General features: G+C 40.0%; 1 protein-coding gene across 4 annotated transcripts in view; it reads right to left on the bottom strand.

Moving 5' to 3' along the window:
- Nucleotides 1–21,908, bottom strand: part of KLHL29 (kelch like family member 29) — a 387,440-nt gene that overhangs the window by 113,272 nt on the left and 252,260 nt on the right. The gene's annotated exons all lie outside the window — the stretch shown is intronic.

Below are 21,908 nucleotides of genomic sequence, written 5' to 3'. Positions count from 1 at the left end.
TCTAAAAACCAATTTTATATCTTACAGTGGGGTTTGAGGTTGGGAGAGGGGCTGAAATCCAATTTCCCCTAAGGCAAGATTAGCTAAACACGATTTAACAGCAAGGTCTGCATGTAAAAGGATGCAGCTAATATGCCTGTCTAGCTGCCATGTTGCAAGCCAGGCTAACAGCATTATAGCATCTATTAGGGTGTTGCACACAAATGTTACAGTTTGATCAATTCCCACTGCTGGCAGTGGTTTTTTAGCTTCGAAAGCAGGAAAAAAAAAAAACGCTTACATGAAATAACATGCCATTGCAATGTTTGACTGCCTGTTTCTGCTGTGCTTAAAGCTATGGAAGAGGAATGGTTGGAGAATTCTGGCTGAAAAGAACCCCAAAATCCTCTATTTCACACGACCCTCAGATGCAATATATTCTGCAAACATGGTGACAGTTTATTATATGCCCCATAAAAACAAAGCCATGAGACAGTGTCTGTGATGAACAGCCCATAACCAATGCCCCAGTAAGGATGTAACAAGTGAGGGTTGTATAAAACTGGCTTTATTTTATGGAAAAGGAAACTGAATGTTAAAGTAAATAAAATTTTGTACAATACAAAATCTGTAAAAATAAAATAAGCTAAGTCTCTCCTGCCTCCCTCTAGCGGTTGATTCACAGAAACCATGGTGGTCATTCTACATTTGATTATTTAATGTGGGCAAAGAGCCAGGATTGGAAGTTAAAGGTTCAGCTTCTCTACTGGCAGATGGTACTACAGAGGATGTTGTCCATCTGATGCTGTCCGTATGTGGGCTGAGGGAACAGCATGCTGTCACTCCTAGTCCTAATGAATTAGGAAGATTTGACGGAAAGCATCATAGAGACCTTATGAAATAAGGGGCCAGAATTTGCAACAGAACAAAAACCAAACCATTTTAACAGTGAATATGGGAGAAAAACAAAACCAAAAATACACAAATGGAGGAAACAATCCACAAAAGATTCACAGAGAAGAGGGAAGACTGTGCCATTACTTGGAACTCATTAATAGGTGTTTGTAAGCTTGGGCTCCCTGAAGATATATCTGTATTAGTAATTTCACTTTTGCTAGGGAACACTCTTCTGCACTAGAACTCAGTTGTCTCTGCCACTCATATGGTTTTGGTCTCGGCCAAATAACATTCTCCTAACAGGACACGGATCATTCCCAAGAGACCATTTACACTCAGGCACCCTCTCTCGATGAGTGCATGATTTTAAGAAGAAGGATGAAACTTGTTCAGTGCCAGCTGGATGTCTGTACCAGGGACCTCCTCACATACATCCTTAATTTATTAGTGTAGGTGTGGTCTGAGGGGCTTAATTAACCCAAAAGATCCAGGTAGTACTGACTTCAGCGTCAAACCAGCTCACTACAGGAACATATAGGAAGTCTAATGGGCTTTCACACAGGAAAGCAGTGTCTATTAGATTCTGGGTGTCTATTAAATTCTGGGCAGCAGGCTCCCCCCCTTCCCCTCCAAATATTCCCATCATTTTTTTCATCTCTAAGAACCTGATTTGCCAAGAGAGAGCAAATGGGTCCTGGAGGGCAAAGTGCGCAATTCAGAGAGCAGCTGGGGAAACTTTCAAAGAGGAGATTTAAACTAGCTCTGTGACTAGTTGAAAGTTATACTTTTCCCCACCTAATTTTATTTTTAAGGAACTCTTCAAAAATTTAGACTCATAGAACTGCAGAATAATTAAGGTTTGAAGGGACCTCTGAACTGTTCAAATAACTTCTAATAGAAATATGGAAGTCCTTGCATTTCGAAAGAAGAACTTGAAATCTATAATAACCATAAAGCACCTCTTCCCCTTAACTATAGATAAGGTGAGGAAACTGAGATCTGCAAGACAGTCTGCAAGAAGTACCAAGCTTGTAGCTCAGCATCCCAAATGACACACCTCTATCCCAGGCCAGGTGCTAAAATTTGCTGTCCAATCAAGAGAGAAGATGGCCAGTCCTGTAGCAATGCTTTTGTCCACTGATGATAGATGGAGACCAGTCGTTGAGCCACTGAGGAGCTAACAGTGTATCTGGAAAAGCTAGGACCAGCACTTAGAAACAGATTCAAGGACCTAATCATAATTTTCCTTGCTGTATTTGAAGTAGTTGAAGTCTTGTGTAACACTGTGGGTCCTGGCTCTGAAAATGCTTTTGATCAGGTACAGCAATTTAGGAAGGATATAGTCCACCAACTTTAGTGAAAAGCACTATTTTTGGCTGCAGAACCAGAGAGGCACTCATAATTCACAGAGTGTTTGGTGCAGCCACCTTTTATTTTCTCTTTTTGTGTTATAAATGCTATCTGTAAATTATTTGTATGTAAGCAAAAATAATGCAGCAACAGTATAAAAGAGCAGCTGTACAAAATAAACAAGGTAACTTGCAGGAAAGGTGCAAAAGTAGGTAGAAGCTGCAATTCTGATGTCCCTGCTAGGCATTATTAAAAAGAAGTTTGTTTGAGTGGCTTTATATAAAAGCTGCTAAAACACCATTTTACTGAAGTTCTCCTTCCTTTCCCTATACCTGGTTCAAAATATAAAGTTCACAGAATCACAGAATATGCTGCACTGGAAGGGACCCAGAAGGATTGTCAAGTCTAATTCCCTGTTTTGCACAGGATCATCCCTAAGAGTTACACCATGTGCCATAAAATTGTAATATAACTCTTTTTTCCATTGTTCATGGGATGTCTGAGATTGTTATGTTGGAAACAATGAAAAACCCCTCTAATAACAGAGTTAGAAGCCAACTCTTTCACCATTTTGCAGCCAGCATCCAAGATATCAGAAGACTAAAAACTATGTATTTATAAAAAGTCTTCTCTAAGGCAAATTTAGGAGAAAGATAGCAAAAAGCCATTCTAAGGAAGTATTTTTTACACATTCTGAAAATCAAGCTGATGAATCAAGCTTGCAAATGCAAACAAACCTCAACTGGGTTTATTTAAGCTTCCAAGCAGACAGACACATGCAGGTGCATCCGCCTTTGGAGGAACAACAAACCAGAGATTACTGCTATTTGCATATGGCAGTGCCTTGAGGTTCAGTCAAGGATCAGATGCCCACTGTGGGAACTGCTGTCTGGACATGCAGCAGGAGGTGGCCCATTCCTCCCAACATTTGTGATTTATTGGCCCAAACTTGCAGCAGATGCTGAGGCAGTGAATGGTGAACATGATGCTTGCTCAGCACTGCTCATTCCTGGGCCTGGGTTATGCTCCACAGCAAGGTCAAGTCAGGGAATAAGGTAAAGTGAGATGGTTGTATATAAAACAGAGATGGAGTATATTAAGATGAGGAATTTTTATGCCCATTTAAGTGTTGCCCTTGAAATGGAAAGGAACACTTATTTTGAGCTGTGGAGGGCTGAACGGCCAAGAGGCACTTAGTGAAATCCTGTATGTATAAGGGATCTGTGCAGGCTTTTTGAGCTCCTGTCAGCTCAGACCCTCTGTGTTAAAGTCAGCCCTAAGGCACCTTTAGGACCACACTCACTACTCCCTCTCCTTGCATGGTGTTTCACACCTAGTATATTTTTCCCTCTTTCTCAGCTTCCCTTTTTGTCTCCTGTCTAACTAATTCCAAGCATGACCAGCTTTGGAATTAATTTAGCTGCATGATATCATCACCACGACAGGCTCAGCCAGCTTGAGCTGCTGCAGCCCAGTGTGAAGGAGAAGGGGTGGGAGGAGAGGAGTGTGTGCTGGCCAGATGTCCTCCTGGAATGGAGAGGGACACCAGGGCCAGGGGCTTTGGATACTCGTGTGTCCTGAGCCTCTCTCTTGTATACAAGTGCAGCAGGTGAATAAAGCAAAACAGGAGTGTTTCTCCCTGTTCTTCTTACTTTCTTTTGCTTTGTTCATCCAAAGAACAGGGATAATCTTCCAATCTGCAGCTAAGCCTCCTTGACTTCACACTGTTGTCTTTCTCTGCGAGGATATCTGGCACCACCTTGAAGGTTGGCTAAGAAAAGAGGTTTGCTTTTCTGCTTCTTTTTAACAGTCCTTCAGCTAAAGCAAAAGGAGCACTCAGACTCTTCAATAAGGGGCCATGTAAATGCCTCAGTGAAATTAAAGTACTCCAGATTATCCCAATGAAAAATATTATCTTTCAGGTTGTCCTTCCTTATGCTTTACTTGCTGATATCAGTTGAAGATTAGAGAAGGTTGAATGTCCTTTTCAAACTCCATCTGTGCTAAATCTGTATAGCTTCATATTCAAGCTCTTCACAGCATTTTTGCTATTAAAAGTGCTACAAAGAATCAAGTCAAATTAAGGACAACATATCTCAGCAACTCTATGTGGCTCACAGCGAGAGACAGGGCTCTCACATGCTCCTCCAAAACATTTCAGAAATGACACTCATTAGTACAGTCAGCACTAAACTATGTTGGGCATTATCTGAGGCTGATGTAGTGTGTGAGTGTAGATGCAGACACAGACAAGACAGAAAATAGAGGGTGTAAATGCCTCAAATTCCTGATCACTGCAGGGCCCTCCTCACGAATAAGAATTTTCAGTGCTGCTAGATTCCTGTTTCCCTGTTTTCCTTTCCAGTTGGGTGTGGCATTCCTAATTTCCTATATTTAACCACTTCTGCCCAGCAGCTGCTGCCTTTTCCCCAGGAGCTGGTCAGCTGCATGGATTCTAAGAAATGTGTTTAGTGTCCAACAGGTGCTGGATCTGGACTTGCATCATTCAGTGCCAAATGGCTGCGGGCTGCTACCCAGCTCTCTAGGACAGGCACTTGCAATGCCACTTTGATTTACAACTCTCTGGTTTGGGTGGGCAACTCAACAAAACTGAAAAAGTTCCCAAACAGAAAATGCTTAATCTGCTGGTGATGATCTGGAGTCAGATCTGGGATTTCTCCCAGTTTTTTTGGCACAGTACAGCACAGTGCATTTCCATCTTTCACTACAGGTGAGAGATTTCAGAGAGGAAGGATACTGTGGCCCCTGGTATGCACTGGAATGTAAGGCAAGTGATCCTTGGACTCTCCTAAGAGATGTTTTGCACAAGGTTACCCATGACTGCAGAAGATGGGACATAAAACCCCAGGAGGTCCCTTCTAGCCTTGCACTTCTAAAACCCACTGCCATCCAAACAAATAAATAAGAATAGTAACTCAGCAGCTTTGCAGCTTTCTCCAAAAGAAACAATACCTGGGTTTGTATCCTTCTCTCCTATTCTTCCTGGTTTGACTGGATCCATATTTATACAGTCATATATTTTAACATATATACAGTCTTTTAATGAAGACTCTGTCCTTCAGCCTATTTCTGGCATCTGCATGATGCTTCCCACAGAGCCACCAGCTGCTTCCCCAGCTGCTTTAAACCATACATACTTGGGGCCACTAGAGCTATGGTCCTCCCAGCCATTCCCAGGATCCACTACAGGAAGGCAGTCGTTTTGAGTGCCTGCTGGTTTTGGAGATGCTACCTAAAGATGAAAAGAAACTGTGTTTGTATATAAGGGTCATTTTTATGAAGGTAAGTGAATGAGCACAGGTGGCTCAGAAGAAACTGAGGCCAGATAGTGGCAGTTCCACCAGGGATTCCTGGAAGGCAAATTAGAGAAAAGGAATTCCAAGTAAGATGAACTATTTTTTCATTATAAAGCAAGCTAACAATAAAGCACAGCCATAGGAAGGCATATGTTTGAACAATTTGGAGCAGGCAAGATTCTCAGCACAAATCAGTGAAGGTTCATTGCTTTCATTACATCACTGATGGTTTACACCAACTGAAGAGCTGCCCACTGTGCATAATTTCTCAGGACTGGGGTAGAAAAACCATTAGGTTACATGCTCTTTTAATTGCTAATGAAACTGCAATCAAGACTACTTCCAAAGGGATTTCAAAATTATCTGGTTCCCTTTTCAACACAGAAAAGGAGAAAGGAGCTGGACTCTTCTACCACCACCAAGGAAAGTTTTAATAGCATTAGGAGGTAGACTGCAACACAGCAATGCCAAACACAGCAATGATTTAACATAGGAGAAATGTTAATAATTCTATAATTTTTTGAAGTAGAAGTCTACCATCATTTAATAAGGAGGTTATGTTATTGTACATATTGACTGCAGCTTCTTCTGCATTGCTATAGATAGCTACTGTACTTAAAGTGGACATTAATGCAAATTTACAGTGAAACGCTGGCTGAATTACATATCACATCCCCATGAGACTATAATGTACTCCCCATAATTAATATTATTAATCATGGGCCTAGCACAGAGGGCACATATCATGCATTTCATGTCAAAGGTTCTTATTAATAAACATTCCCATTTTCCCAGATGGTGAGAGCTAGCAGCCTGCCAGAACTCCTTCTATCATTCAAACTTCTCCCAGATTTATAACCCATAATAGAGCTCAGCTCTGTGCAGGTATCTCTTCCCTCAGACTTGGGGCGGTCAGCACTTTGTGGGAGTCACCAGGCAACCTGCATGATGCCTCAAAGCTGTTTTCACTGAAACAATTCCACAATAAATCTGCATGGGGTCAATGGGGCTCGAGAAGTGACCTCTACAACCCCACGCGGCGAGACATGAAATGCTGGGGATCTGCTCAAATGCTGCAGAAAAAGGAAGTTCAAAACAGAGGTTTCACTTTGATTTTAACTCTGGCTGATATGCAGGGGTCTGTGCAGTAAGTCAGCAGCCCAAAGCTATCATGCCATCACAGCCATACTCATTTCTGAGATGCAGTTTTGCTGCAACAGATAACTTTTAAACTGCTCCTATCAAAATCTTTCAATGCCAAGAACTGAAAAAGCTCCAGATTCTTTTCTCCTAGCTGCCTGTAGTTTCCATCAGAGGTGAACAATATTTTTCATGTAAAGCTTTTTGTACTTTATCTTTCTTCTGGCTTCCTCTTTACTTTTCAACGGTGATGTGATGTCAAATAATAAAAATGTCACTAAATTCCATGTTCTCTTATGAAAAATCATAGTAACTTCTGCTAAAGATAGCTCTGCACTCTGAATCATTGACAAGATAATAGTTTCATTAATGGGTACTTTGGGACCCTATAGTTATGTATCTATCTGCATGCATTCCTAAGTTACTATGGCCTATGTCAATGCCTCCTTGAGGAGCTTGGCATCTATGGAATCCAGAACAGCTCTGTGCACAACTTACACAAATTCTATATCACAATTCTATTTCTTTTACCAATTCTATTTCTTTTATTATTCCAGTGTGCTCATACTATCATTCTCAATTCTTCTTCCTTTTCCTAAGACAGTGTGCTTTCCCCCCTTGCTCCAACCCGATTTTTATTTCCTGTAATTCTCTTAGAGTGAAAACCACCAGTGGGGTCATCATGAATGTGTCTGGTCATGGTGGCTGCATTCAGCTTAAAGTGGACACAGATAAAAACACAACAGCCAAGGGCTCATCCGAGCAGTGCACCCACCTAACCACAGTGTTGAACAATGTCTGACTCCAGGAAAATTTGGGAGAAGTTAACATGTGTGGTTGGTAGGCAAATATGACTATGAGTCAATTATCATGCTCCATAAATAGTGGAAAGCCCAGGGCCTGCTGAGCTCCCCTGCTTGTCAGCAGGCTGCACACCAGGATCTCCCCTTGGGTAGGGACACCTCTCAAGGTTACTCCTCAAAATGGAAAGATTTCTTGTCAAAAGAGGTTCTTAGTAAGTGATTAATAGCATGCTAAACTTCAAAATCTTAGCTACATGATACAAAGAATTGGTTGCACACAGATAATTCTTAAAGACATACAATGCTGGGACTAAGGCTGGATCCAGCAGCACCTAAACTCCTTTCTGAAAAAGAGTTTAGAATGCAAGCAAGTCCTTTCTGATTCTCATGACTGAAGGACAGGGTCTCCCTCACAATTTTGTCTGACCCTGTCCTCTCTACAGTAAATAATCAAGTGTATCTTGTCACCAGATTTTGTTTAGCCACTGCTGTGTTTACTGTCAAACTTTCTAAAATCACTGTTTTATATCAACAAACATATTGGTGCTCAATCTTATGAGTGAAGCTTGTCACTCATCTACAAGAAGTCACTCTAAGTATCTTTGTAACAGTACAATTGCATCAATGCTGAGGAGCTGTGCTCTTCTCACTACACAAATGCAATTAATTTAAAACTTCTAGAAGACAGATCCCAACAGCCCTTCTCAGTACTTGAATACCAGAGATGGAAGAAGTATCTTTTTTTCAGCGCAGTCAAGGAAAGATCAGCCTGCCTCTTAACTAAGCTGCAATAAACAACCCAACAGTTTCATTTCTGAGTCTGTTTTCTGTCTGCTATCCATATTTAAGATGCTGTTTTTTCACAAGCTGAGAAAGGAAGGCTGGCCTTGCTTCCCAATCCTAACTTTAAATGAAGAGGAGTCTGCTGCTGAGAAACAGGAGAGCTCTGATCTCACACCAGCTCTATTTGAGGAATCTGTGACGATTGTTAACTGCTGGGACTCCTGCATCAGCGCTGAAAATGATCTGGCAGGATAGAAAAGCAGCCAGGACTAAGGAAGTACAGTCAGCCAGGCTCAGACTTCATCTCAGGCATGCATTTGCTCACGGTGTTAAAAATGGCAGCAACCCAACACGTGGCAATCTGAACTGCCTCCCTCCTAAGGGCCACTGCTGACAGCTGCTGTCACCCTCCTACAGCACAAACCTCCTGGCCAGCACCTGCCTGCCTCCTCCTGCTGACCAATGCAGTTTGCTTCAGAGTTTTTGGGACTATTTGCAGAGTTTCAAGAGTTCAAACTGACCATTTGCTCTACTCTCTGAAATCCTTCCAAGAAGCCAACTGGGAGAACAACCTAAAATCTGCCAGAATATACTGAGAGTTTTCTAATCTGTCCTGCATCTCCCAAAATGCCTCTCTGAAATAAAAACCTGTTTATAGGGAGAAAAAAAAAAAAAGAAATCCAATGTTGGCAAAGGGAAGTGTGAGAAAAGGGAGGGAGAGAGGGAAGTGGATGAAGACAAGCTGTCTTTTAGAAAGTACAACTGTTATTCCCTTTTTCTGTCCTCCTTTATCCTGTCCTGTGGGCATGTGGGCTAATTACCATGACTTGTTCATGCCTGCTGCTGTATTACATGGGATTTATTACACAGAAGTCTTTGCTGGGAATTCTGCCTGTGTGGGAAGTAGTTGGATTAAAAAAAAAGCAAACAAAAGTCAGAACTTTCAAAATCTAACTTTTCTTACTGTACTAGCATCTAGCACCAGCTGCACAAGTCAATGAAAATTAACCTTCCCCCCTACCCCTCGGATATCCAGTAAACTCAGATTTGATCCGGATGTTCTGATTTCCACGGAGCTAAAATGCAATCAAATGCTTGATTTTGGGGGATAGATTTGCTTAAATTGTATTAATTCACAAGGATAAACACAATTAGTGGAGCTCATTAGCTTGCAAAATGTAATTTATTTTCTTGAATATACCCATTTCCTTGGATGAAGAGCTCCATTAGGTTTATTATATTTGCAAAGCTTATATAAAAATCCAAACCATGGCAACAAAGAGAAAATTGTTACTACACAGTCACAGCAGTCACTTTTCCATGTTAAATAAGTTTGGCATTTATTTATATTTAAATGAGAATATCTACCACTATCAAGACCAGGATATGGGGCAAGTTCTTATACAGAATATAATTAAAACTAATTCAAGCAACAAATGTGGCCTGAAATTAAAATAGCCCCCAACTTCTTTAACTGAAAAATGATTCAGTGTTCTCTCTCAAAACCCCTGTTTGCAATTGCTTAATTATCATAAGCAGCAATAGTAAAGGGACGCTGGCCATTTACAGGCTCATCAGATGGGTCTGCATTTAGGCACGTCTGCTCTGCTTAGTGCTGTGCTTTAATTTTGCTGTGATATAAAGGCTAGAGAGTGGAGAAAATGAATACACGGCAAAGTACCTGTCATTACTTGTATCATATTACTGAGGTATTCTGCGTGCACAATACAAAGGCGGCTGGTCCAATTTTCACACTGTTATCATTTTTGATATTATACTGTCTAAAAGCAGTGACACACAAAAGAAATGCTTTTATCATTCTCAGTGCAAGGATGATACTAATTACATCATCTGTCATCATTATACAGCTAAACAAAACTTTTCTTTCATAGGAAACTGCCATTTAGCAAATTAACGGGTAATGACCCATAATATACAGAAGATTGAAATTTGGGAATTACACTCACATTAGTTTGTTTTCTGCTTTCCCCTCAATTTTAGTCCCTGATACATCATGAAAAGGAAGAGAGATGGAGAATTTCTTCAACTATTTAATTTGCCAATAGCCCTGTTGTCCTTTTGGAAACTGATGCAGGATCATCTCTGTCCATATCAGTGAATAGTTTCGTTCTACTTAATGATAAAGCGAGTCTGCCAAGCCAGTAAAAGCCAGATGTTGGTACAGTGATGCACAGAAACCTGCTGCTGAGGCCAGATTTTCAAAATCAGACATGAAACGATGAGCCTGTATTTGCTGCCAGATAGTGGATGGATGCTTGGAAATCAGGTCCTGGGATGTGAGTTGCCTCCTGAAGCCTGACCAGGTCACGTAAGACGATGGCATGGAGTAGGTATCTGAGGTGTCCCAGCAAGGAGCCCCACAGTAAGGCCAGGTAGGGTGAACATCCCTCCAAGAGCCCTCCTGCTGCCTGGACTCTGCTTCGAGCCTGGTGTAACACTGCAGTGAGCTGTGTCTGGGGAATGTTCAAGTGCCACTACTGAAACAGAGATCTACAGGGATTACAAGAGGCACAAACCATTGTGGATGAGTCCTTAGTGCAAACTCCCATGCTTCTGGGAAAGAAGAAGAATAAAGAGACTTTATTTTTGATTGTATCTGATCATGCTATGTTCTTTACATAGAAGCGAATACAGATTTTAGGTGTCAGGTACTTACTACTAAGACAATGTAGCAAATCCATCAAAATCCAGGGAAGTACATTTTAGACAGATCTTTGCTCAACCTGAACTTCTGTGGCCCAGATCAGTTATTTTCTTTCATCATGTACCAGCTACAATGTGGGGAAAATAAAAAGGGAAATTCCACAGTGAATTAAGAATAAAAATAATGGCAAAGACTAGTGAATTTTATATGAACCAGCCATGTCAGTGGAAGATTCAGTCACCAGTAGGTGCTTCAGATACAGTAAGAGCAATTAAGTACTTGGCCTTCCATTCCCATTGTCCACATCAGGGTGTTTAGGACTTTTCTCTTGCCCATAAAATGATTTCCCGACTTAAGTGAAATTCTGAACTGAATGTATCTGTAAAGTAAGAGGAGTTCTCAGTTCCAATTTATCATTGTTAAAGTGGATTAAAGGATTTTTTATTAGTAACACTTAGAGCTCACTTGTTCATGCACTTGGAGACTTCTACCAGAGGAAACCTTCCCCAGCAGACAGCCAGGCCAAATCAAAAGCTGAAAATGAGCGTGTGATGAGCACATTACACAGGCTGATGAGGACTGTGATGAGCTGGGAATTAGTGAGGAAGCCTTTGAGGAAAGACTGAGCGCTGGTGGAAACCCGAACACGGCTCTTGTCCCTTTCTGAGTCACTGCTGAACGAAAAGCTTAAGCCCCCTGCGGGACACTGCACTACTGCAATGATGGCTCCTCAATGAGGTATGTAAGCCTCTCTCTCAGCATTAACCCTCTTAGCAAGCCTCAGTACTTTAAACAGTATAAGACAGCACTGGAAATTGTGTGAGATAACAGTGTAAGTAGAAGTTCAACAAATCCTGAATCAAAACTGTTGACAATATATGCCCAAATTTGCTTTAGTGGTGCTAATGAAATGATGCTTGGTAAATGACTGGATGTATCACATCCACAAGTAGCTCTCCACAGGCAGAAGACGAAAGCCATATTGATCACAAAAAGGGGCTTGATGTGTTTGTTTACTCAACCCAACAGGCAAATACTGTATTAATTTTAGGTAATTTGAACCAACATTATCAAAATGCTCTCTCAATACACAGACAGTAAAATAATTTAATAAAAATTGTACTTTGTTATAATGCCAGCTCCTCTGACAGAGGAGCCATGTTCATGCTGAGCTGTCCATCTGCTGAAACTCTTGACCCTATCCATGAAATTTAAAACAGGATTGATGAATCCAAGTTGTTAAAGTGGTGTATAAGTACCTACATTACATTTATGGAAACCCAGTTAGTGCAGTAAAGAACCAAGAGTGATTCAGCTGGGCAACCAGAGGAGCCCAGAGCAGCTGTTCCCACACTGGGCCCTGGTGACCTCCAACATGTTCTGGGATAGCCAAGTGCCCCCAGACAGCCAGAACCTGTGGGAAAGCTCTGTTCTCCCAGTACTCAGCAACCACGTCAGATGTAGTAACACATCTAGGATCTACATGGCCCCAGCTGCCTGTCCTTTAATGAATGAGTGACATTCTCACTTTCTCAATTTAAGCAAGGGAAGGAATTTTAACAGACCTGATTGCTGGGTAGGGCTTTTATAACCAAGACTTCAGTTTTGAATAGAAATTATCTATCATTCTCATTTATTAACCACGTAATAACAATCCAAGGTGCTACCACTGCCTTTTCTTTATTATAATGTCTTTTTTAACATATTCTGTTTTCCATTTAAGGTTTTAAGTAAATCTCTCATTATCTGGTTTTGGGACATCAATTCAAGATTCAAGGGAGGTTCCTTGAACTCTCCTGGTCCTCAGTTCCTGGCTGACAATTACCAACCCAGCCAAACACTTTCCTCCCTCCAAACTTGAAATAATAATTTCAGTGTCTTTGCACAGGCCCAGACTATGCAATTATAAGCTAGATCCAGTCTGGATAATTATAAATTATATCTTTTAAATCACCTATTTCACTTGGAGGAAATATAAGTACCCCTTTTTATGGGGTACCTGGGTTGTCCCACTCCAGGGCCGGCTACCTCCTAAGCCAGTGAGAAATTACATTAAACTCCCAACATTCCCAGGGCATTTGAATAGGTAGAAATGAGACAATGTTACCAACCCAATACATGTAAAAGGACTTAGCATTTTTTAAATACGTCCCTTCTCTCATTATAGAATTTGTCTTCTATATATGTTAAAACATTATTTCTTGATAGTTATATAGATCTTCAGTACATAAACAGCCGTTCTCTACTTTCTTTACAACACAAAAGAAGGCTCCAGTCTCAGGAAATACCAAAACTTACTGAAATACTGAATTTACCACCTCAACATCCAGAAATTTGGACAAAAATACATGATAAAATAATTTCCTGGTTTTAGTAAAATTCTTGGTTGAGTTCACCCTTAAAGCCAAGAGGTGCTGTCAGCACCACTTTATCTCCCCAAAAATGAGTGAATTAAGGCAGCCCTGACTGATAACATTGAGACTCACTGCACAGGGTTTACCCATATGGCAGTTTTGAGAGAAAGAAAAAAAAAAAATAAAGTAATGATGGCTTATCCAAAGACATGAGGGCAGTTCCAGCAAAGGGTTGCTGAATTCATTAAATTTCTCAAGGAAGAAATTCTTATTGGTGTGGGCTTTTCACAGATAGGCTCTTGTTGAAATGTAGTGAATTTCTGCTTGTGAGCAGATTTGACTGTCCTTGAACAGCTGATCCTTGGACAAGATGTCAAATTTGCTTGTACTGTTCCAGCAAGTAACATACAATGAAGAGTTAGTTTGTTATTCTGGAGCTGAAGGAATATGAGCCAATGTTCTTGATACATTTCTACAAATGAAAGAGAGGCTCATGTATTTCTTTGGAGTGTGATGGTTCTTTACATATGGATGATTAAATATCTGCATCTGTCTAAACCTGAAATCACTTGAGTGATTCCTGTAGGAGGTACCTACTATCCATCTAGAAAACATTCTTCTAAAATGCTCCTAAAAAGTGCTTCTCTATTTGGATGTTCAACAGGGGTTCCAAATTAGAGCTCTAACCATCCTACAGAAGAACAAACAAAACCCTCAAAGAAAAGGATTGTTCTTAAAATGGCACAGTATGCCCATGATAAGAGAATATCTAGAAGAAAAACATCTTAACACAGCAAATTCAGCCATCTAGAGAATCCACATCTGTAACAAAGTTCACATAGCATGCTGGAAAGGGCGAAGAGCAGAATCTTTTATTTCCTAGGTTACAGGCAATGGAAATCTACTACCACTGCTCCTCCTTCTGTTTTCCACAGGATGGTAGTGTTTTGTGCAAAATGATCCTTGGTTTAAAGAAACCACAGCTTGGGGATGCAAGGAATATTTCCCTCTTTCTTCACAAGGAAAAGGTCACACAGACGAGCTGGGTTTTATATTGGATTTGGATACTCTATAAGTCAGTCAGACTGAACAGGAGTGTCAGCCCACATTTGCTCTTAAGATTTCTTTTATTTTCTCTGTATTTGTCTTTTTTTGTTCCATCTTCCTCACCCTCACCCAAATATTTCCATGCGCAGGCTGATGAGCAAAGCACATTTTGTCTCCCTTTGAAACCTCAGAGGAATCATCAATAAAAACCATAATGTTCTCTTTAATCCTACATTCTTTTTTATTTATTTTGAGTAATGTCAATGAGCAAAACTGTGCAAAATATAATGCACAAAGTCTTGAGGGAAACCCTCCATTCTGTTCTAAGTATTGCATAGTCATATGGTGCAAACTTGACTAAGCATATTGGCACTTTCTCTAGGCAAATGCTTCTGACTTAAACTGGCCTGGTCAAGTATTTCTCTTGAACTTACAGACTTTTTCTGCAGCCCAGAGATTTTTCCAGTACCGCAGTATGTACATAAAACACTTAATGCTGTAATTTTCTGAATTTAATAGGAAAAAATTCAGGCTGCTTTTATTTGCACATCTAGATGGTGGAAGTTTTGTCTATGAGTAATCATCTCTGCAAGCTTATCTACCCTCTACCTCCTGATGATTTCATCCCTGATGATATTTTTCAGAAGATTCGAGGTGTTAGGTAATCCTATATTATTATTATTACTGTTGTTATTACTGATCATGACTCAAAGCCCGCCTCACTGTGGGACAGTGGAGCTTATCATTAGCAATCTCAAGGCACAGTAAAGTGAGGAAAAGTCACTGTTTGGAAATGTTTGCATTTCACAAATTTGTTCAGATTTTTTTAATTTAACATGGGACAGAATAATTCTCATTCTGAATGCAGTGAGACAGAAATTATTCTTTTTCTTTCAGAATTTAGACACTGCTCCATGGAGGACTGCTGATTTGAAAAAAAGCATTTCCACTTTCTTGTAAGGAAACCAAAACTCATTTGCAATTTAATAAATCTGCTTCTCTGGAGATCTCCAGAGGTCACAGAATAGCCCATTTTGGGAACATTTATGTACATACATAAATGCACAGTCTGGTGCTGGACGGACCTAGCTTTTTGAGTTTGGACTGAGTGTGAAGTCCCCATTCTCTGCTGACACTGTAGCAGCTATAACTTGACTGTCCACATTTTAAGTCATGATATCAAAAAAAGTGGAATTATGCCGCTGTGAAGAAGAAGAAATCTTAGTGGGAAATTTTGGGAAAAGCCAAACTTATGGAGCAAACTAAATGCTCAGGAAAGGTAGCTTTAAAGCACCTCCAGGCACAGGAGGACAGAGTGAAAGGGAACTGGTATGTTTCCTGTTGCACCCAAAGGGATGGATGCAGATAAGGTTGCACCTCAGTATGTGTCAAGAGTTGAATGAGACAGATGACCAAGTGAAGACAAGGTCAAAGAAACCAGATATGAAACATGAGTTCTGAAAGGAGAATGGCAACTCTGCAAGTATTTTGACAATTAATAACTTCTAGAACATCCAAATGCAGTTTCAGCTAACTGCAATGGATTGCTGGACAGTATTTGGAAGGATGGATACATGGATGGATGGATGGATGGATATATGTATGGATAGGCAGCCTGTCTGAAAATTTGGTCTGTATTTATAAAAAGTTGCCACTTATGCATTCTGTGCCAGAAGAGATACTAGATTTTGGGTATCATCCAGCCCCTGAGAAATTTTGCACCTTGTGAATACAGTGTTGTGTGGACGGGAGAGAAAATAGTAATTCAACAGAACTCTGCCGCCTCTCAGACTTATGTTGAATGCATTTGATGGCCACTGTCAAGGACAAAACTATATTTGGTACAAAACCACATTCTAAGCAAACTTAAAACTAGGGAGTGGGAAGGAATTCAAGACAACTTCAAATGTATCACTGTCTAATTAACTAGGTGGATCTGCAAATGATGACATAATATCTGCAACAGTAAAATGAAACTTCTTCAGCTTTGTATTTGTAACACATAAACTACAGTTGCAAATCTGACATTTATTTAAAAAACAGACCTACAAAAAATAGCAGCAGGGACCAGATGACTTTTAAAAGCAGGTTCAGGGAGTTTTGACTCACTTCATCAACGCCCCAATTTTTATTTTTATTTTTTATGATAACCCACATAAAACATTGGTGGTGCTGAGTGAGAAGATCCTCCTCCAGTTGAAATGTGAAATCTCAAGACACTGACATACTGAGAGATGTCAATCAAAAGATAATTCAATCACCTTTTTTATGCTGTATGTTTAGCAAGGCAATGTTCTAGGACGATTACAAGTCCTCTTTGACTCTTCAGTGCAGTTAATCTCTGTCTGTCATGACCTGACCAACAGTGACATTAAAAGGACAGGAATTATGAAAAAGACCCTGCTTGGACCACAGAAAGGGGAAATGTATTTCATTTTTACTCAAGTGATGGCTTAGATACTCTCATCAACTTCTCAGTCCTGTTAAGACTATTTTAATCAAAGAAGATGGTAATTAATATTGACAAAAATTTGATTTTAGAGGACCTGTTTGCTTTAAGTTTATTACTGAGCATGAACAAGCTAAAACATGAGCCAGCAGCATGCTCTTGCAGCTAAGAAAGCCAGTGGTATTCCGGGCTGGCTGAATTAGTCCAAATATTGCTATGAGATCATAGGAGGTGGCCCTGCTCTTCTACTCAGCACTGGTGAGGCCTCACTTCAAGTGGCATGTCTAGTTCTGGGCTCCTCAATACAAGAGAGATATACTTGGAGAGTCCAGCAAAGGACCATGAAGATGATGAAGGGACTGGAGAACCTCTCCTAGGAGTAGAGGTTGAGACAGCTGGGGCTGCTCAGTCTGGAAAAGGGAAGGGGGCTCAGCAGGATCTCATCAATGTATATAAATTGAAATTACATAATTGTTTATAAATTGCACCTGAAGGGAGGGTGCAAAAAGGCTGGAGCCACGTTTCTTTCATGACCCTCACTTGTCAGAACCAGAGGCACTGGGCACAAACTGAAACACAGAAAGCTCCCTCGGAATATGAGGAAACATGTTTCCTCAGTGGGGGTCACTGACACTTGCTCAGGGGCTTTGTGCAGTCTCCATCCTTGCAGATATTCAGAAGTCATGTGGATGTGGTCCTGGGCAAACAGCTCTAAATGGCTGTGCTTGGCAAGGGAGCTGGAGCAAACAACCTCCAGAGGCCCCTTCCAACCTCAACCATTCTGTGATTCTGTGAACTCGTATGCATCACTACCAAGCTGAGCTTACAAATGACCACTACTCATCAGTGCCTTGGTACCATTTAGGCCATCCCAGGAAATCACCACTGTTCTAAGGAAAACACAGTAAGAGACATGCACAATGCTAACACTTCCATGCTAACCTAACTCTGCTACAAACAATTGGAGAGAATGCAGTAGATTGTAGATTTCCTTCCCTACAACTATGTGGATACATATCCATATATATGTATATACACATACACATGCCCCCCATACAATTTTATATATAATTTTATACCTATAATTTTAATACTCTATCTCTCTACCTTTCTAGACAAAAGGGAGGTTTTCCTAAGGTTACACAGGCCATGTATTCTGGTGCAAGGCAGAGAATGGAAAAGAATCTTTCTAGAGTCTTTATCACACAATATCCTTTAAGTACTGTTACTAGAATAACAAATGCTAGGTTATGTGAAGAATTTAAACACTCTCCACCCCCCAGCATTCATGTCTGGAAGTAGGTCCACTCACAGAAATGCAGTTCAAGCTGAAATCCCTTTGAAAATTCAGTCTTTTCTGAAGAAAAAGTTGACAGTTATTGACAAAATGTTGTACTCTGCCTTGTTACTATTCATGATTAAGGAAAGTAAATATTGTCTGAGGCCTAATGAGAATTCCAATGCAATAAAGTCAAGTGTGAAAGGTGCAATCAATAAGTGATGATGCAACAGTATTCCTTTGTAGTTTTGTTATTGTTTAGTTTATGCTATTTGCTGATGCTTGAAAATGAAGTGTTAAGAAATTAGTGTTACAAGGATTAACATTCAGATTTTATTTCTGATACTGTTATGTTTCTACAGTCATTACACTCTGAACACTAATTAGCATCTGCTTTCTTTTCCCACTAGTTAAGGACTGCAAACCAAAGAATTATAGAACACAAATACTATGGAAACGAACATCAGTATTTTCCATTAACATCCACAAATTAAACCCCATGATGTCCGTGGTTAATTTTACACTGCAGGAGTAAGTAGTGCAATAAAGTCCTGTATTTTCCTCATTTTTTTGTGTTAGAAACTATGCTTCAAAGTATATCAAATGTATGAAGGGAGTGTATTTCCAAATGTGTAATAGATCTCAGAGCCCCAGCTGGAATGTTTATGTTCTACATGATATCATAGGTATCCACCAAGGGCTCAGTTTTGGATTTACAAGGCATGTCTATCAGGAAGCATGTTGCTCCAGGAGACAGACAAGGACTACATCTCAGCTACTCAGTTTCTGCAAGGAAACCAATCTCTTCCAGTCCTTCATCAGACTGATTAATTCCTCTCTGTTTAGCTCAGCTGGATTGGCAGGCACATTTACATTGGTCTCTGCCACTGTGCCATAGCACAGGACACTGGTACCTTGTGTCAGAAATTGAAGGGACGATTTTCTCTCTTCCCTGCAGGCACATTGTACTAGTGACAATTTGTGCTGGCCACATCACGTAGCCTAAAGATCCTGAAAATCTGTTTGAATATTCCTTGCAACTCTGTATTTTCTGAAGAAGCCACGTAAAAATTTGGCAATGAGAACTTCAGTGGATTTTCACCGAATACATTTACAATTAACATCTTTATGTTTCTGAATATTCTGCTGTATCAATTGCTCTGGAACTTTAGCTTATAGAGCAAGATTTAGGACATGGATGGAAAACAAGGGCTGGTTCTGTCCTAAAATAGTTGGTTACATACCTGTGTTAAGGTGTCATGGCTTTTGAAGTCAGCTATGAGTATTTGGCATTAATCCTTTCCAAAGGGAAACTACAGGTCAAAGCAGACGCCTCCCAAAACTCCTGTTCGTTGTGTATGGTAAAAGACCCCATGCATTTCACAAGGCAGCTCTACAGTTCTTCATACATTGCTAAAAGCAATAATTCTTTTGAAATTTTATTTCTCTTGTAATGTAACAACTTTATAAATTCACTAAGTAAATAGATCATGTAGTTAACTTTAACTCCTGTTTAAAGAGCATAACCTATTCTGACCAAGACGATTCTCTAATCCATGCACAATTTCTCTTACAAATAGTTTCAATGGAATTAGGTAAAAAATAGTTGTAACACTGGAGAATGACATATCTATTTTATATCATGGTTCTTGTTATCAAAATGCATTTTTTGCAAAGCCATGGAAATGACTCTTTCAATCACGTGAGATCTCTTGACCTATTGCAAATAAGACAGCAGTGCATTTAACTTTTGGCAACTTATTTGTTTATGTGTATTTAGAAACAGCTGAGGAAGAAATATAGTTCTGCATGAACACAGTATAAAATGGCCCATACACATACACAGCCAAAGGAAAGATAAATATGGGAAATAAAACATGATGTTTCAAATCAGCTCCCTAAGAAAATCTAAAAATATAAGAAACCCTATCATATTAACCAGAAAGAACTGTTCTTTCACTTAAGGGATAGTTGGGCAATTATTCAAACCTGGACAAGACTGGATTGTCAAGTGAAATAATAATTCAGAGTTCCACAGGATAATGAGATAGATCTCAAGGCCATTAGCAGTGGCCCTTATTATAATACTGGCCAAGGTTCCCCAAGAAAGAGAGAGAATATTTAAATGAAACTTGTAGGGAACTAGTTTGAACTTGTATATTTGAACAGCTTAATACTGTCTCCTAGTTTCCATTTCATTATTGGAGAGAAAGGTATCTACCATGTAAGACTGTGAAATCAGTCAGTCTTTCGAGACTGAAATCCCTGAGGGCAGAAACTAAAACATAAAATAATTGGATAATCAAGCCACATTGAAACTCCTGGAGCTTATATTAAGAATCTTATTCTAGTGAGATTTTAAGGTCTGGTTCAGCACCCAGTTGTCTTCTCTTTCCTGATTGTTTCTCTCTCATTCAACACAAACAAATCCAACATATATCTTCTCTGACTTCAGATGTGTCATGAAGAATTACAGCTTTAGATGTAAGGGCTTTCTAGGTTGGAAACAGAGGAAGGGATTACTTTATCTCTATAAAATAGGTCCTGCTTATGAGACATTTGTATATGCATGCTTCATTCTGTTCTGTTTGTTTGCTTTTAACCACTATGGGAATAACTCAATAGCTGGTCACAGAGAAGCTCTCCAATCCCTGGAAAAAACAGTTGTCTAGCCTGCAGTTTGTGAGGTACAGTATGGTTAATGTGTCAGCAATTACCATGGATCAGAAATACTGCTTGTTTTAGTATTCTCCTTCTGATCCTTCTCCTAAGTACAGGAATTTCCAAATACAGGAGCAGATCTAGTGCTGGCATGCTTGGTATCCTCCAGTGAGGAACTCTGCTCTGCACCTTAATGAACATCTCCTAGGCTGACTGGTCTCGGGGGCACTTGGACTATTAGGCCAGACCGGGGTTTACAGCAGGTTAAGCAAAAGGGCTGACTAAGAATTTGTAAATCAAATATTAAAGACTGATTAAATATTTTACGATCTTTTTACTTAGGCTTTGATTTGAAGTTTACTTCATCTGCTAGCCAGAGATCTGCTGAAGGTTAATTGATGGAGGAAGAGTAAATAACAGCTCATGCTGCTGGCCCTAAGCATGCGAGGCATTTAGGAGTATTCCTAACCTCTAGTGTGCAGTCACTGGCATGCTCATTTGTCTCACTAGGTTAGTGTCACTAGGGCTCAGATATGTGATCAAATTACTGCCCTGAAAGTGGTTTAAGCTTATGTGTTTTCCCTTGTATTGTATATTTGCACATGTCTCCAGTGACACCAAGTAATCCCTTAAATTGCGTTAATTTGATCATGCATCTGAGTACCCAGTGCAGAAAATTGGGATAGGTGGCTATGGAAAGTGGATATGATGTTTCTTAGAAGACAAATAGTTCCCATGGAGGAGAGAGACATCCAGCAGAACTCAGTCTACCAGGATAGAGTATAAATCTCTCCCCCTTTCTTTCTCCTTCTACAAAATCAATGGTTTGTAACATATAATCATGACTTGAAAAATTGCTTTTGTGGACTTTGGGCTTTTTTCTTCTTTTTTAAAGGGAAAGAATTAACAATACCCTTATAATTGTTGGTTAATTTTTGGCTATCCAACTGGGCCAGTGTCGTTTAAGGCCCATCTAGAGAGCTCAAAGAAAAATTCAGAGGCTCGTTATCCAGCAAGAGCCCTCACCATAGAGGTTTAGAGTTGGAAACTTAAAAGCAATCTGAATATCTGGTTTTACAAAAGTACTGCTGAGATTCTATCTGAGCTCCTTTTCAAGGGAACTTTGGTAAGGGTTTACACATACCAAAGTACAATTTATGTGAAGAGCAGGAAGAGTTATTGGA

This window comes from Melospiza melodia, chromosome 3 (genome assembly GCF_035770615.1).
Source record: "Melospiza melodia melodia isolate bMelMel2 chromosome 3, bMelMel2.pri, whole genome shotgun sequence".
Classification (NCBI taxonomy): Eukaryota; Metazoa; Chordata; class Aves; order Passeriformes; family Passerellidae; genus Melospiza; species Melospiza melodia.
The sequence above is the reverse complement of the archived record's forward strand: the minus strand, read 5'-3'. Positions and strand labels throughout refer to the sequence as shown.